The 16013-nt window shown below is 41.7% G+C and overlaps 1 protein-coding gene and 1 long non-coding RNA gene across 16 annotated transcripts in view; both read right to left on the reverse strand.

Moving 5' to 3' along the window:
- Window positions 1–8282, reverse strand: part of MYT1L (myelin transcription factor 1 like) — a 461092-nt gene extending 452810 nt beyond the window's left edge. For 8 of the 15 annotated variants that reach the window (XM_083178481.1, XM_083178484.1, XM_083178477.1 and 5 more), the window contains exon 1: window positions 3360–3938. The gene's annotated coding sequence lies outside the window, so the exon portion shown is untranslated. Of the gene's footprint in view, window positions 1–3359; window positions 3940–3964; window positions 4154–7446; window positions 7762–8263 lie in introns of those variants that run through there. The other 7 variants (XM_083178476.1, XM_083178474.1, XM_083178472.1 and 4 more) reach the window with 7 other exon arrangements.
- A 2870-nt stretch (window positions 8283–11152) lies between these two features.
- Window positions 11153–11682, reverse strand: LOC146062768 (uncharacterized). Its single transcript, XR_014471506.1, has 2 exons — window positions 11569–11682; window positions 11153–11286 (listed from the first exon to the last, which is right to left on the reverse strand). It is a non-coding gene; the product is annotated as an uncharacterized LOC146062768 (long non-coding RNA).
- Between the last annotated feature and the right edge of the window lie 4331 nt (window positions 11683–16013).

The following is a 16013-nucleotide window of genomic DNA, read 5'->3' on the forward strand; positions in this document are numbered from 1 at the left end:
TGGGTCGACCTTTTGTTTGTGCCGATGCCTGTTCGGGGCGGGAAGCTGTGGTCACATGACGTGACATCAGTGCCCGCTACCTTTTCATTCATACTGACTGTTATTACTGAAGGGGAGAAAAATAATTTGATGGTCGGTGACCATCGAATGATTCCTCTCTCCATCGGCCGCATGCGAGGGGATGTATTTTAAAACGGGGGGTGGGGGGCGGGGCTGTATAAGCAGCCTTGCAAACAGGTCTGAATCAGGCCCTTGCTAGAAGGGTCACAAGTGGTAATCGTGACTATTCTATGTGGCCCAGTGGCGTAAGTTCGTCCCAGTTGCCCGGAGGTAAGATAAATATTGGTGCCCCCAAATAACTCAATCAGTAAGTTGTCTGTCTCCAGTAAGGCAGGTCATGGGTTCGAATACAGGGTGTGACACTTGGAAATATGATGGTAGGAGTGGGAGTCAGCCACAGAAGCCATATCGATGGCTTTCAAATAACTGATTCAAACTGCCAGGGTAGGAGAGGTGCCCCCTTGGGAGCAGGAGCACGGCGGAAGATGACTCCATTGCCTCCCAGAGTTACGCCTCTGATGTGGCCCTTCTCTTACTTACTTCCAACCCTGTTGTTGAAGCTATTATATCCCATTGACTTTCCCCAGGACAGGTATACACGTAAGCAAAACAAACGCCATTTCTGCTGTTAATAATCACATTGTAATGTTTACATAATAGTACAAAAGTGGCATCAGGTACCGTGCACAATCGCATCATAAACCTCAGCGTACAAACCAGAGACATAGATAGCCCAGACGCTGAGCCAACTGTTTCCACGCTCCCTCCCCAACATGCAAATATCCTCCACAGGATGCTTCCTATAAAGGATGACCTACGTCTGCAGCCAATGGGTTAATATAAAGCAATAAGGCAGATCGCCAAAAATAGACTGTTGCAATTTAAAGTTGCAAACAGATGCCCCGTTAAAAATTGCATTTTTATTTATTTTATTGATTAAGACCCAAATTTAAGCAATCGTTCATTTGCTTCTTAATAGTGAAGGCTAATCCTTGTGGTATAGAGTTGCAAATAAACACACTTCTCTGCAATTATGGTGCAGACATGGCTGCAGACACGAGTATGGACTGTATTTCTCCAGCAGTAGCCAATTGCCCAGATGCATAAAGCAGGTGGGAATTTCAACGCAGCAAAGGGTCTGTTGGCAGATAGAGTATTGATTTCGGTCCCTGTTCTCAGTCTGCCATGGCAGACTCTTGATTTAATAGCTCTCTATGGGTTGCCTGCAACCCTGATTATTTCTTAAACCAGGTTACTTGGCATTGTCGGATATCTTCCAAGCAGAAATATGCCAAAGAAATATAAGATTTACGGAACTGCTGTGCTACATATCTGAACCTCATTAATGCAGCCCCTGATACTAGACACTCTCCGGTTGTATATATTATATTTAGGCCAATCAAACACAGGATACTTATTACACAATGCAATAATATCAGGCTCTCACACAACACAAAAGAAAGATACTGTGAACTATTAAAAATGTACTGTCAATATTTAAAGTCTTAATTATGAGCAAGTGCTGCCGATATTAGCGAATGTACTGTACGTTTCCTGGAGAATAAGTAAATCCTTTAGAGGTAGATGTATTTCATTGAACAGACAGTGTAAACCCAGACTCAATGCAGCATCTAGAAGTCTGTATGGAATTTTAATCCGTAGATGCTGCAATGCCAGGAAGAGCCAGCAGCAGCAGCTCTCTGGCTGCACAAAGTTTCATGATAAATAACCTGGGAGATAAACACATGGACTTCACATCATGCACAAACATCCACCTATCCATGTACAGTACAGTAAACACATATGGCTGGGCTGGAGGAAAGACTAAGGCACAATCTGTGGTTGGCACGCATATAAAGCCCCAAGCAGACTCTTTAATATATATTAAACACTTTCTATATCTTCTAAATGACCAAAACAAGCCCCTTCCCCTTCAGGTGGCACAAACGCTGATGCTGTATTTTTTAACATTGGGGTTCTAGGATTCCCCAGAGCGATGGTATAATAAAATGACTCTGTCTTTGTTCTTATCCTTTGTTACTTCTGTGTGCCAGTTATAATCTCACTATTGAACTTGTCTATGTGGAAGGAATAGAATGAGCAGAGTAACAGTTGCCTATGTAGCCATGTAAAACTCCTACTACTAGCAGGCTGCTGTCAGTGTCTAAACAGTTCCTCTTGTTCACAATAAATCCTCAGCAAATGACATCAAAATAAAACAGGACTTATGATACTCATCATTCTCTGCTCAGTGGGACGAGATGCTGAAAACACTTAAGACCTTTTGCTTCAAAGATAAGGTATGCATCCAAAGGACCAGTTACTGGAAATGCAGACTTAATGTTATTGTCTCTGTATTCCTCATACCATAGTGTGGTGTCTGATACATGAGTAATGGCATTAGGCATGGTAGATGGGTAAAATGCCAGATTTACTTTTCAAATGGATGGAAATATAAGGACAATATTTACAAATCTCTATCTTTCTGTTTTTTGTTTTTGTATTTCTATCTATTTATCTATCTCTCTATCCATCTATCAACTCATCTATCTATCTATCTATCTATCTATCTATCTATCTATCTATCTATCTATCTATCTATCTATCTATCTCTCCAGTCTGTGAAGCAAGTTAGAATATGCTACTTCTGTAATACATTCAGGACTTTTAAATGAGGTCAGTGGGAGTAAAGATGTCTAGATGTGAGGACTACAGTATAAGACAAGTAGACCATGACTCCAGCACAGAATTGAACATACAGTACATATTGTTCTAACAGTAATAAGTTATAGATTATTTAAACCTCTATCTGAGTTTAGCTATGACTAACAGCCTGGTAGACAGCCTATTCTGTAGAGATCCCTGACTGCAAAAAAGAAAGACACTTTTTTTTTTTTTTTAGTTGGTTTGTCAAAGCAGGAGATGAAATTGTCTGTGTAAAATCTACCTTAATTAGCCCATGATGATTAAATGACTGTCAATTTGCAGCTATTTACAATGACAAAGATGCCTCGCAAGTTCCATAGTCTAGACAAAAAAAAAAAAATACATACAGTATCAGCCATTGCAGCTAATTTTAGCTCCTGAGCTGTTTGCTGCTGGGTTCACTAGTTTCCCTGTAAATCGCCAGAAGAACCCTACCACCACGTATCAATGAGTTGAAAGTTATGATACATGAAACTTAGTTTTGCATGCTGACAGAAATATCATCGACAAAAATGCATAATTAATCAGATGCATCAACAAAGTCACTTTTGGCATGATGAAAACAAGAGAGAGAGACGAAAAGGTATATTTACCTGAGCGGGTAATGGAATGAGAATGGACGGTGCACCTGGCAGGTGAATTTTTAGTCAACAAAGTCCAGATCTACCAGTTTCCGTAGGCCGTGACGTGATCAGTTATCATTCCGGGAACAGACACCCCCCCGACTCCCCACTTAGCAAATGCACCAAGAAAATTGACAACCCTCTTCCATGACAACTAAACTCTTCTAATGCATTTGAACGCCTACCATTCCTCTTCATTCATCCAATCAACTTTCCACCGCACCTCTTCCCTCGCTTCCTTCAGCTGATGCTCGGAGACGAGATCACTTCTCATCTGTATGCTAATTATTGTGCCACATGGACAACTGTAATGATGTTTTCAGACAAGAAAGCAACGGACCTGCAGTCAAAAATAGATATTAATAGGTTGACACCTCTAAATGCCGAGAATGAATGGCCAAGTGTGCAGTGCTGCATCCGAAGCATCAACTATATCCTCTATAATGAAAGCGGCAGACAGTCTGTGAAGCAATGGGCTAGAGAAAGCTTAGCTGTGTAGTGTGCACGAAGCACCAACTCCCTCAGAGACCACATTACTGCTGCAGAATGGCATCAGTAGCACAGAGCTGACTTACCCTGTATCAGTCTGACATCCTTTGAGAAGAGCAAAACATGTCCATTCCCCAAATTCTATGTGTGGGTGCACTTGGATGCTGAGCTGTATATTTTTGCAAGGTCTGGCTTTGGATTAAACAAATGATCTCCAACTCTCTTGCTTATTGGGCTGCTGAGCACAGTCAGACAAGTATAGGGATGTACTGTATGCTTTAACATTGTACCCACAGGCCCCTAAATCTCCAGAGCAGCCTGTGTAACGTGTGCAGTACTGTATATATTGTAATAGATGGGAACTCTCACCATGGCATGCTGGAAACTAGGTGCTCTTATTTTTGTTTCAATACAGTGATCCCCAAGGATAATATAGCAATGTTCTTCTATAACAAACACGTTATTCTTTATACGAGGTGGGCAGAAATATACAATGCAAAGTTTACACACTATACAATCTAAATTTAAATTTTGCTAGTAGGTGTCTAATATTTTATTTTGAAATAAAAAAAAATAGTATTGTATATCCGGTTTGAGGTCAGATTTGATTTTTTGATAGGAGTGGTTCAATCTTCCTAAAATCAATTCCATTCTAAATTAAATTGCTGATATATAATTATACTGTTACTGGGGGGGTTAGGAGTTTCTCAGAACTTCTAGCCAACAGAATATAGGGGACGTCTAAAATACTTTATGTAATTTGTCTAGAAACCTAATACATGACTGTGATTAAGTCTCATTGTGGGCAATATTATACACAACACAGAATCTCTGTTGTTCCGTTATTGCGTACGAGATATATTCGTTGTTCTGCAAATTTAAAATTTTAAAAACTATGTAAACTATGTAAAGAATCTATACGGTAAGCAACGTAGGGATTAGTAGCTGTTTCAAAACTACAAACACTATTAATTGCACATGGTCTGATGATAATTTAAAAAACAAAAAACTTACAATCGAAGCGACAAATGACACTTGATTCTACTCGGTGATACAGCGTAAGAGGTAAATCCCCAATTGGGTGCAAAGTACTGTAACACCCAACACACCTACAGATGTAAATGACAACAGAAAACTTTTCAAGGAGTAAAAGATAAGAATACAGTGCCCGTTTGGCAATATATCTTACTGATCACCCAACAAAAGTTGTTAAAGTCTTCAATCAGCATGAATAGAGTTTCAACTCATAAAATAAAAAACAAGCAAGAAAAAGCATACTACAAATCCCAGGATGCAATTGGAGCCTAGGACTGCCAGGTCACCATGAGGCCACAGTAGTTGTCCCAAAAACAGCACAAAGGGCCATAAGCTCTTACCTCTTAACTAAAAATGTATCAGAACATGCATCCTAATGAAAACTGAACTATGTTTTCATTTGCCCACGTGACTCGGTGAATGGCATGTAAACAGACAGGCATGTATTTAATAAAAAAATAAAAAAAGTAAGCACTCAACTAAAAACAATAGTTTGAGAAATGGGGAAGAGAAAAAAAACATGGAAGGAGGAGAAGAAGGATGGGAGGAGATGAAAGAGTAGAATGTAAGGGGAGGGATTATACAAATAATGTAGAAAAAAAATGACATTTCATTTTGATAACAAAAAGTAAACACATAACAAAAATATAGTAAAAAAAAAAGTAATGGAAATGGAATAATACAAATCACAAAATGAGTAGGGTTCAGAGTTGAGGAGACACAAGTGGGTAAATGTACATTGTATAAAAAAGTAAAGGTTTTAAACAGCGGCAAAAATAAATAAATTAAAGAGATTAGAAATATAATAAGTCAAGGTGTACTCTTTTATAGTCTATAGGTACCTAAAGCATCAAACCTGTATATAAGTACACAACCTGTGTTGTCTAGCCATCAACAGAATGACTTATGGAAGTTTCACAGACAATAGACTGAGCTAGTATTTGTATTGGCCAACTTCAATGGTTAACTGAAAACAGGCTAGTGTAAAAAAAAACACTATGTTTACTATCAAATATAAGTTGAGTAAAATAATATCTAGATATAAAGAACAATTTAAAAGAACAAAATACCTAAATAAAATGTATATGTTAAAAAATAGTTCTGCAGTCAGGTTTTTAGGTATTTTTAAAAATGCATTTCTCTAAAACCTCCAGCTATTGGTAATTGCCTGAATTAAGAACACCATTGGGAATGTCTGGGGGACCTGCATGCAGTATTGCTGTCAGTACAAAGTTGTACATGGCTGTGTGTTTGATATCAGCACTGGACAGCTCCTAGTGCTGAAATAGAAAAAAATAAGGAAAGCAGAACACAGACTGGGGGAACAAAAATCCCAGCAATTACATACACAGAGGTGTCAGGATCTCAGTGAGAATGGTAGTATGCACAGAACAATAGCAGCCAACTCCAAATCCTACTATAATCACATTAATGAGATTAATCAGTGAATTAGCAGCAGTCAAATGTCAGGGTGGCAAGGAGGACTCTAAGCTTGGTAATTAACTTTTTTTTGGAGGGGGGGGGGGGTTTCAAACATGCACTTATCACTGGCACACTGGTATATTTAACTGTATGATATCATATAGACCACATATAGAGCTGGATGAAACATACTAGTGCACCACTCTATCCTATTCTATCTAAAACATGCAACACAAGATATAAATGACGATAAAAATGGTCAATCCTTCTTTATTGTTATATATTTGTGAAATTCTAAAAAAGTTGTTCCGATCATAGCTAGAACTCTGCGACGTATACACACAGTTACATGCTAAAAACACGTCTCCAGTTACACATAAAGTCCTTGAGATTCTAAAATATCAATCGAAATGGAGGACAACACAATTTTAGGATTCAGCTCCTAATCTCCTGCAATCCGATATTACAGGAGCTCCCTATCCAGTGTGATTGATTGAGTGAATGAATCCATCAGTCTTCATTATAAGTTTAAGATGACATGTTTTCCCCAGCTGCTATTGGTCGATTCAAGAAGTAACCTTGGATGTATCCCCCAATCACTTTTTTCAGCAGTCTTCACGAAAATGATATACATGCGGTAAAAGAAAAGGTATATAAAATAATAAAGTAACTGAAATGAACAGATCGAAACATTTGAACATAAATATTTCTTAACCCCACGCATTTGAAATAAACTCACCGATCTAACGGTCATAATGATGGAAAGTCATTTAATTGCATATTGAATTTATAGTACATAGCTATATCTATATATTGCAGACACAAATTCTGGAAAATGAAGCTGCAGACTTTTAAAATTGTATTTACAAATATGAAAAAGTGAGATGACTTCGATGCAATCCAAACTTCACTCCTGCACTGCAGGATTAACTCAGCCAGACACAACAACCTTATGCAACGCACACATCAACACAGAACCAGCATGGAACAAGACGGGTGAATTATGACATCAAAAGTTAACTACCTTCCAAGTACAGCGTAAGTCACCACACACAAACTCATCACCTAGATCAACAAACACAGAAGAAGTAATGCTTGGAAACGAGCATACCAGGATAAGACTGTAGTTTTACCTCTGCAGATATCGGAATAATGAACCAGTATTCCTGCAAGAAGAGGAAAATGACACCCACCGATACACAGTAAAAAGAAGACACAGGAAAAATCTCTGTCTCTCTCTCTCTCTCTCTCTCTCTTCCCTCGTCCTGTGTGTGTGCCTCTCTCTTTAGTGTGCAGAAGCTTAGGGGAAAAATGTCGCCCTGGCAGGAATGACAAATGCGGTACGATAGGCTAGCAGGCCTAAGGGATCTGCTTCAGTTCCACACACACATCCTCTAATGCACGCACTCCCACTCATGCTCTCTGTGGGCTTTTTTCACATTTTTTTTTTTTCACCAGCTCTAAATCCCCGGCATATGACCTTCTGTTAAATAGATAAAAAAAAAAATTGCTTATCAGTCATGCAAATGAGGCTGAATTCATTTTCCACAACAGATGGCCTCATAGATAATGATGATGGAAGAGAGAAAATTGAATGTCTCTCGCAAGGTGGCCATAGCAACCGAGAGTAGAATAATATCGATAATAAGCTTGCTGCATAATAAGGTTGTCAATCCCACCAATCAAAGTCTCCTGCTAAATCAGGTATACCACCCTAACCCATTATTTGCTAAATCTACACTTAGACGTGATATATTTTCACCTCCTGCTCGGGGGAAAGGGGGAGAAAAAAAATGGAATTATTTTTAACCCCTTGTGTTTCATTGGAGCATATTAAAATGAACAAATACAAATGATGCTCAGTGTGTGGAGCTTGTATTGAATGATTGCATGGTTTATGGTCTGTGTGAGGAGATCATGCTACATACAGTGTATGCCGTCTGGCTTTCATGTGACTGACTGTTGTCTTATTGTTTTCTTCAAGTGATATTTGAATTCTTCCGCTTTGGAATAATGAAGAACGTTGAACACATGAACACGAGCAAACTGGTCGGAGATCCAGCTGCATCTCTGTGGCTTGTGGCAATGAAAGAGTTACTCCATGTAATGATATTGTGCAGCTCTGGGTCTGCAGTCTGATCTGCTCATTGACTAGCTATCCCTGCCTATCCGTTCCTGCTCGACCTGCTTTCACTCTCTCTGATGTGGAATACTGCAATGAGGCAGGAGCAGCTCGCCTCAAGCTCCCACCTAGGTTCCCAGGGGGCTGTCCTGCAAAATGAATCAGCAGCCGTCCTGAGCAGACTGATTAAAACGAAAATGACAGGGCACATGTCTGGGCGGACCTAGAGTTCAGCCTTTCTGCCTGTCTGGCAAACAGGCTCAATATAGCTTTTACTAATAATGGCTTAGCGCCTAGACAGCTCTCGCTAACCCACGGTGCCTGCACCATTTCCACAGCATATTGGTGACAGCACATAGCACGGCTCATGTCACAGAGCTACGGTACACTATAATGAGATGAGCGCTGCTGCCTTGTGTGTGTGTGTGTGTATGTATATATATATATATATATATATATATATATATATATATATATATAGTATACACAAACATGCATATTTTTTAATAAAGGTATAAAGATGGAGAGTTATAGTGTTACACTATGTGGATAGATAGATAGATAGATAGATAGATAGATAGATAGATAGATAGATAATGATTTTTCTGTCAATTATGGTGTTACCATTTTACTACATTTAGCTCCTGCTTGAGAAGCGTTATGCACCAACATGATGTATAATTCTACCTCACTGCAGCAACAAAGAACAATGCAGACCCTCCTTTAGGGCAGTATAATATATGTGCACCATACCACTGTGTACCATATAGAAGGTGGAAGACCCTTTTCTTATCATGAGAAACTGAAAATAGAATGTTGTGTGTACATATATATATATATATACATACATACATACATACAGACACACACACACACACACACACACACACACACACACACACAGAGGTACATACATTTTATATAAGTCTGATTTGGTAAGGGTGTCTAGGAGAGTGTCACCCAGACACACACACACACACACACACATATATTACTAAACCAGGAGCCTGAGCCATATCTGTTCTGCAGCCCCATAAACCTGCCCCATATATGACCATACTGTGCAGTGCTAAGCTCATCTATGACTCCCTATCAGCCCCCTCTCTATACGTGTATACTTATATTTATATATAACAGGGTAAGTAGTAACAGAACAGTAGACGTGTCCCGTCCCCCCCCCCCCCCATGCTCCTTTGCTGCTGTCGGATTCCTCAGTTCTCCCTGTCTGTTGCTGCAGTGCGATTCAGAAATCAATAGAGCTGTTCTAATGGAGCTGCTGCTGCTGCTGCACTACTCTCTGTATGAGCAACTGCAGTCGGCTGTGCGAGGAGACGGTGGGGAGAAAGCCCACACAGGCCTCCTCCTGACGTCTGCTGCTGCTGCTGCTCCCAGTGATTGGGCGCCGCATCGAATGTTCTGCCAAGCACAGAATAGCAATCGCCTGTGTCTGCGAGGGGAGGGGGTGTGAGATGTAGGTCTCCGTCTCTAGGAGACAGAGGAGAGGGTTTACACGCAGCCAGCCATACGGTAGCATCTGAGGACAAGTCTCCTGGGTGTGAGCGGTCACTATAATTTGAAAGATGACACCCATTTCCGATTATTATGTAACTGCTGCAGCAAAAGGCAAGCCCACAGGAGGCTGGCATGCATTGCACCCACATATAGGGGGCCCGGGGAGGAGACTAATCAGAGTACGGCATGGCCCCTTACATAAGAGTCTGGCTTCTTTGCAGGATTTCATATGTAAAAAAACGACAGCAGAAATATTGTGGTGCTTATTTACAATAATAGCTGGCCATACAGTACATGGGGTTGCTATAATATCCCCATAATCAGTGACACGTATGAATTACACAGGTTCTGTGGCGGATTACAATCTAGGGAAATGCAGGCTTGAAAGTCAGCCAGACGCAGAACCTGTGTAATCTATGTGATAGGGATATTACAGCACCCGTGCTGCATGTGTATGTATGTTCTGCTACTGGGAGAGACGGATACATCATTGTGCTGGTCTAGTCCTATCCCTCTGATAAAACTGACACTATGGGTGACATTTAATAGGATGCGATTTTTTCGCACTTTTTAAAAGCGCACCATATCGCCGGACATCGCACTTTTTGAATTCGCGTTTTTACCTTGTTAACCGCATATTTAATGGGACACGAATATGCGGCTAAAAAGTGCGAAGATATGCGATGTGGTGCGATTTTATGACACATAAATGTGGGTTTTTTTCACGCAGGTCATGTGCGAGTTTAGGGCCAACCGGAGTGCGAATTACAACACTGCCTCCGCATGACAAATAACCCCCTAACCTATTGGCCACCTAAGTCCCATACATTATGCATCACACCCCCTATATAAAGGGGCACAGGCGCCATTTTGACCTTTGAAAGGGAGTAAGGAGTATGGAGAGGAGAGGAGGTATGTTTGGCAGAGGAAGAGTGGCAGTAAGTGGCGGTGGCAGAGGGAGCAGTGGCACATTGACAGGCAGCAGCAGCACCAGAGGATCCAGGGGGAGAGGCAGCAGAGGACTGCTGACCCCCAACACAAAAAATGGGTAGCATTTTTCTGTCACAATCAATATTTATTATATCAGTCAATGTTTTTTTTTTTTTTTTCCATATAAATGGCAACAAAAAAATGCATTAGTGGTGACCATTACCCATGTGAGTATTTGGGGTTATTTGTAACATAAATAAACATATTGGGAATAAATGCTGGCCATGCAAGGTATCTAACGCCTGTCCATCATTTCCTTTGCAGATTATCCATCCCGAAGTGCTACCGCATCACAGCATTCCAGACCGATTGGCGGTGATGCAAAGGCTGCAGGTAATGAGAAAAAAAATGACACCATTACACATACAGTACACACACAAATGTCACCTACACAATAGCCTACATTACATTAATCTCCTGCTGCTACATACCAACGGAAATGAATGTAATGAGAACCAGCCATCACTCTTATTACCAATGTTATCATTACATTACGTCACAGGGTACATGTGTAATTACATAATACCCATTGTTATGTGCCATAACCCTCAATACACCTTAGTAACATCTAACTACACTTATACTGCACTAGTATGCTTGAATACTTACCAATTTGTCTGTATCCACAGGAACATCACAACTAGGGCTGCAACCCACAGAATCTTTTACAATGATGGACGAAGAAATGGAAATTATTCTTCAGCCCGTCAAGTCTTTTTCACCTGAAGAAGAAACCATCACAACATCACAGACTGATAAGGTAACAACTGTGGTGACACCAACCAACCCCCACCCACCCACCCACCCAATCACCCCACACACCAACTACCCCTGCTGAAATAGCTAACTCATTGCATAATTTTAAGCAGATTGAGTTCATGTCCATGCAAAGCCAGCAAACTGGCAACATACAAGGTTACATTAGAAACTTGTTTCAGAAAGTAAAAAAATTGACCACCAGTGTACATGCTGCTGTGGGCACACAAGTCCGGATGGCTACTACCCTGGACACACGTTTGTCTGAAATTAGTAATGCCCTACGGGAACACAATAGTCATATCGCCACCCTTAGTGAAACTATTATTGGGCAAAATCCAGCCCTAACAGCACAGACCAATGCCTTAATTGCTATGCAGGGTCAAATAAATCACATGAAGCTTAATTTGTTAGGGGCACCTACATCTACTGTAAGTAGTTTCGGTACTTGTGTAATAGTATGGCGCCCCAATAATTAGTCGCCCGATTTTTTAATCGAATCGTATCGCATGCCATACACCCGATGGCATGCGATGCGATGCAATGCGACACGATTTTAACTCATATTCGATATTAAATTGTATAAGCACCCTAATGGGTGCTTACAATGCTTAAATGCACCCCCACGCCACCCCCCAAGTATAAACGTGAACCCAAAGCGTGGCGAGCGCAGCGAGCCCATGAGGGGCGGCGGTACGCGTCCTATGACCTTTTCATACCCCCACTATCCACGTCGGCGTGGAGTTGAGAATAGAAAGTGTGGCGAGCGCAGCGAGCCCCGCGAGGGGCCGCGTATACTTGTGAAGCCCGCGAGGGGACGCGTAGCCACGCTTTGGGCTCGGAGGCTCGCTGCGCTCGTCACACTTTCTATTCTCAACTCCACGCCGACGTGGATAGTGGGGGTATGAAAAGGTCATAGGACGCGTACCGCCGCCCCTCGCGGGCTCGCTGCGCTCGCCACGCTTCGGGTTCACGTTTATACTGGGGGGTGGCGTGGGGGTGCATTTAACCATTGTAACCACCCATTAGGGTGCTTATACAATTTATAATCGATATAAATGCGATATGGTCTGCAAAGCGATGGGCGCCGTGCTAGTACACAAGTACCGTAGTTTCTCCAGTAAACCAGTGAGTGGCTCACCCACTTCACCCCCACATCGGAGTGTTAGGACCAGGGGTGAGCTGGGGTCAGGTGCCAAGGGAGGATGTGCGCGTGCTCAGGCATCCAAAAAAGGAGCCATTTTGTTACACATTTCTATACATGTTAATAAGCAATTGTATTTTCCTTTTTTGCTCACATGGTAAATGTTTGGCCCTCTAAAAGGAGCCTATTTTTGCAATTCCTGAGTAAAAATGTCATTTACTATAACAATGTTTCTGTGGTTTATTTACTGCTAAGGTATTTGTGGTAATACTTAATTGGTTTTATGTAATATGGTAATGTGTATGTATGGCAGGGTTGCCGACCCTCCCGGAATTCTCGGGAGTCTCCCGAAAATCGGGTCCCCCTCCCGGCCCCCCGGAAGGGTGGGCAACACTCCCGGAATCTGGGGGACCCCCCTGAACCCACCGAATCGCGGCATGTAAATGCCGCAATCCGCGGGTCTCAGAGGAGGGGGCGGAGCTAAAATGGCACAATCGTGTCATTTTAGCCCCGTCCCCTCCATGGATATCAGTAATTTCTACCATTTCCCGTGGTGGGGCGGGGCTTAATGACATCACCGTCAAGCCCCGCCCCCCGATCGGGTAAGTAAAGTCTCCTCTCCGGGCTTCTCCCGGAGAGGAGTATTAAAAAGTCGGCAACCCTGATGTATGGGTGTAAATACTGTAGCTCTTGTGGGTTTACTTTTAACTGGAATAGATATACACCAGTGGTGTTAAACTCATTGCCCTCCAGTTGTTGTGGAAGTACACATTCCACCATGCTCTGCCACAAATTTGATATATTGGTTTGCTTAAACTGTGACAGGGCATGCTGGGACGTGTAGTTCCACAACAGCTGAAGACCCATGAGTTCAACACCACTGGTATACAACATTTTAATAATGTACTTACTTACCAGCATGTAGTCACCAAGGGATATCTTAGGTTCAACAGCTTCTTCTCTAGGCCTCTGACTACTCCCCTAAATATTGATGAAAATGTATGGGTATTGATTTATTGTATGTGAACACACTTACAGCAAAGGTACATGTTAGGAGAAAGTACACATGTAATTACCTGAGAAGTAGCGCCTGATGATCTCACTACGCATCAGATCCCCCCTCTGCGTACCCTGCACTACCGTAGGTGTGGTAGTTTCTGCTTCCTGCATGACTGCTGCATTGTCATTCTCAACATAAGAAGGTTGGGAGAGGGCTATGTTGTGTAACATGCAGCAAGCCTGGACAATCATCACTACTTGTGCTGGGTGGTAAAGCAGTATGCCTGATGACCAAACACCTGAAACGACTTTTTAGCACCCCAAAGGTGCGTTCCACAACATTGCGGGTGGCAACGTGTGATTCGTTATAGCGCTGCTGTGCAGGGCCTTCTGGAGATCGCAGAGGTGTCATGAGCCACGGAAGATACCCCTATCCTGCATCACCTACACCCAAAAGATTAGGTCAGTGCAGTTAGGTTAAGGTATGTGCATTGGGGTAACATGAGTAATTGGGACAACAGCAATATGCATTAAAAAATCTAAAATGAGAGGGACTGCTTCCACCTATATATTGCACATATCCGAGGGGAGTATACAGTATACTGCCATTTTATATGTAATACCACATGCACATTAGTACAGGGAACACTGATTGTAACAACAGGCATAGGCGTATTTTAGCCAGAATTGCTGTATATTGTAATGGTAATGTGGATTTTATGTAGTTGTGGTGGGTATATTTTATGTACTATAGGGACACTCCACCGGAGTAAAATTATTTTTTAGTTGATAAAATTACACATTCTAACCCTAACAATAAAGGCTAAACATTTGTATATTTAAAAATGTCCTTACCAAGTAGCCAGCCCTCCGGCATGTGTTGTTCCTGGAATCGGTCCCAGAGGGCTGAGTGCTGAAAGAATATAGGCGTAAAAAAAAAACGGGTTTTGGTTTCTCTGTAAGAATAAACTCCCAAGAGGCCTTGTGCCTCTGGGGATACCCATATATACCCTAACTCCAGGTTAGGGTATATAAAAAAAAAATGCAGCATTCCCCCACCCTGCTGCGCCTCCACACAAATATAAGGCAGTGACAAAAAAGAAAAACTAAAAACGGGTTTTGGTTTCTCTGTAAGCATAAACTCCCAAGAGGCTTTGTGCCTCTGGGGATACCCATATATACCCTAACTCCAGGTTACCTCCCATGACTGGGATTGGCTAACCCCCACTGACAGACAACCAATCCTAACCAGTTTTGTCCCAGTGACAAGCTTGTCCCCTGACCTTATAGAACAAACCTGGGATTCTTAACCCCTTTCCTGCCGATTTGGCCCTCGCTTGTTCTTATCTGCAGAATGGACCCATTGGAGGGAATTTACTAAGATGGGACTTCTATTTCATATGGATGTTGCTATGGGCAACCATCAAAATCTACATCTTATTTATTTAACACCTTCTAGAAAACAATAGATAATACCTGATTCGTTGCCCATAGCAACATCCCAAGTGAAATAAAACTCTCATCTTAGTAAATTTTTTTCCAGGATACTTATTATACCTTTGTTTATCCCATTGGAATGACAACCTTAGATTTTTGTATCGGTGTGATAACTAATATCTGTATAACACAACTTTATATTACTATACAATTCTGGGCAGCATTGTTGTGAAGACGAGTTACATGTTATCATCGCACTGCAATTTAGGCATCGAGGAGATGTGTATGTAGGGTGACCAACTCATCCCTTTAATCCGGGACACATATTAATTACACAGGTTCTGTGGCTGGCTTTCACCTGGTTTTAAACTGCCACACCTCAAGACTCCATTTCACCTGGTTTTAAACTGCCACAGAACCTGTGTAATTAATATGTGTCCCGGATTAAAGGGATGAGTTGGTCACCCTATGTGTATGAGAGGTACTGTACATGCTTGAAACTGCCCCTCTCTTCTATATACTGAATCACACCTGATACCGGCGCTGTACTCTCTTGTTCCCCACCCGATACCAAGGGGCGGGATGGGTGAAGAGCAGAAGTTCTGTGTCACACATCAGGCCTTTATGTTCCTCTTTTGTTATTCTCATATTGCAGCCAATCACCATCCTGCTCGAATGTTTGTTTATATTGCAAGTGTGTACCAGGACTACTTACCTA

Source organism: Crinia signifera, chromosome 3 (genome assembly GCF_055691185.1).
Source record: "Crinia signifera chromosome 3, ASM5569118v1, whole genome shotgun sequence".
NCBI lineage: Eukaryota > Metazoa > Chordata > Amphibia > Anura > Myobatrachidae > Crinia > Crinia signifera.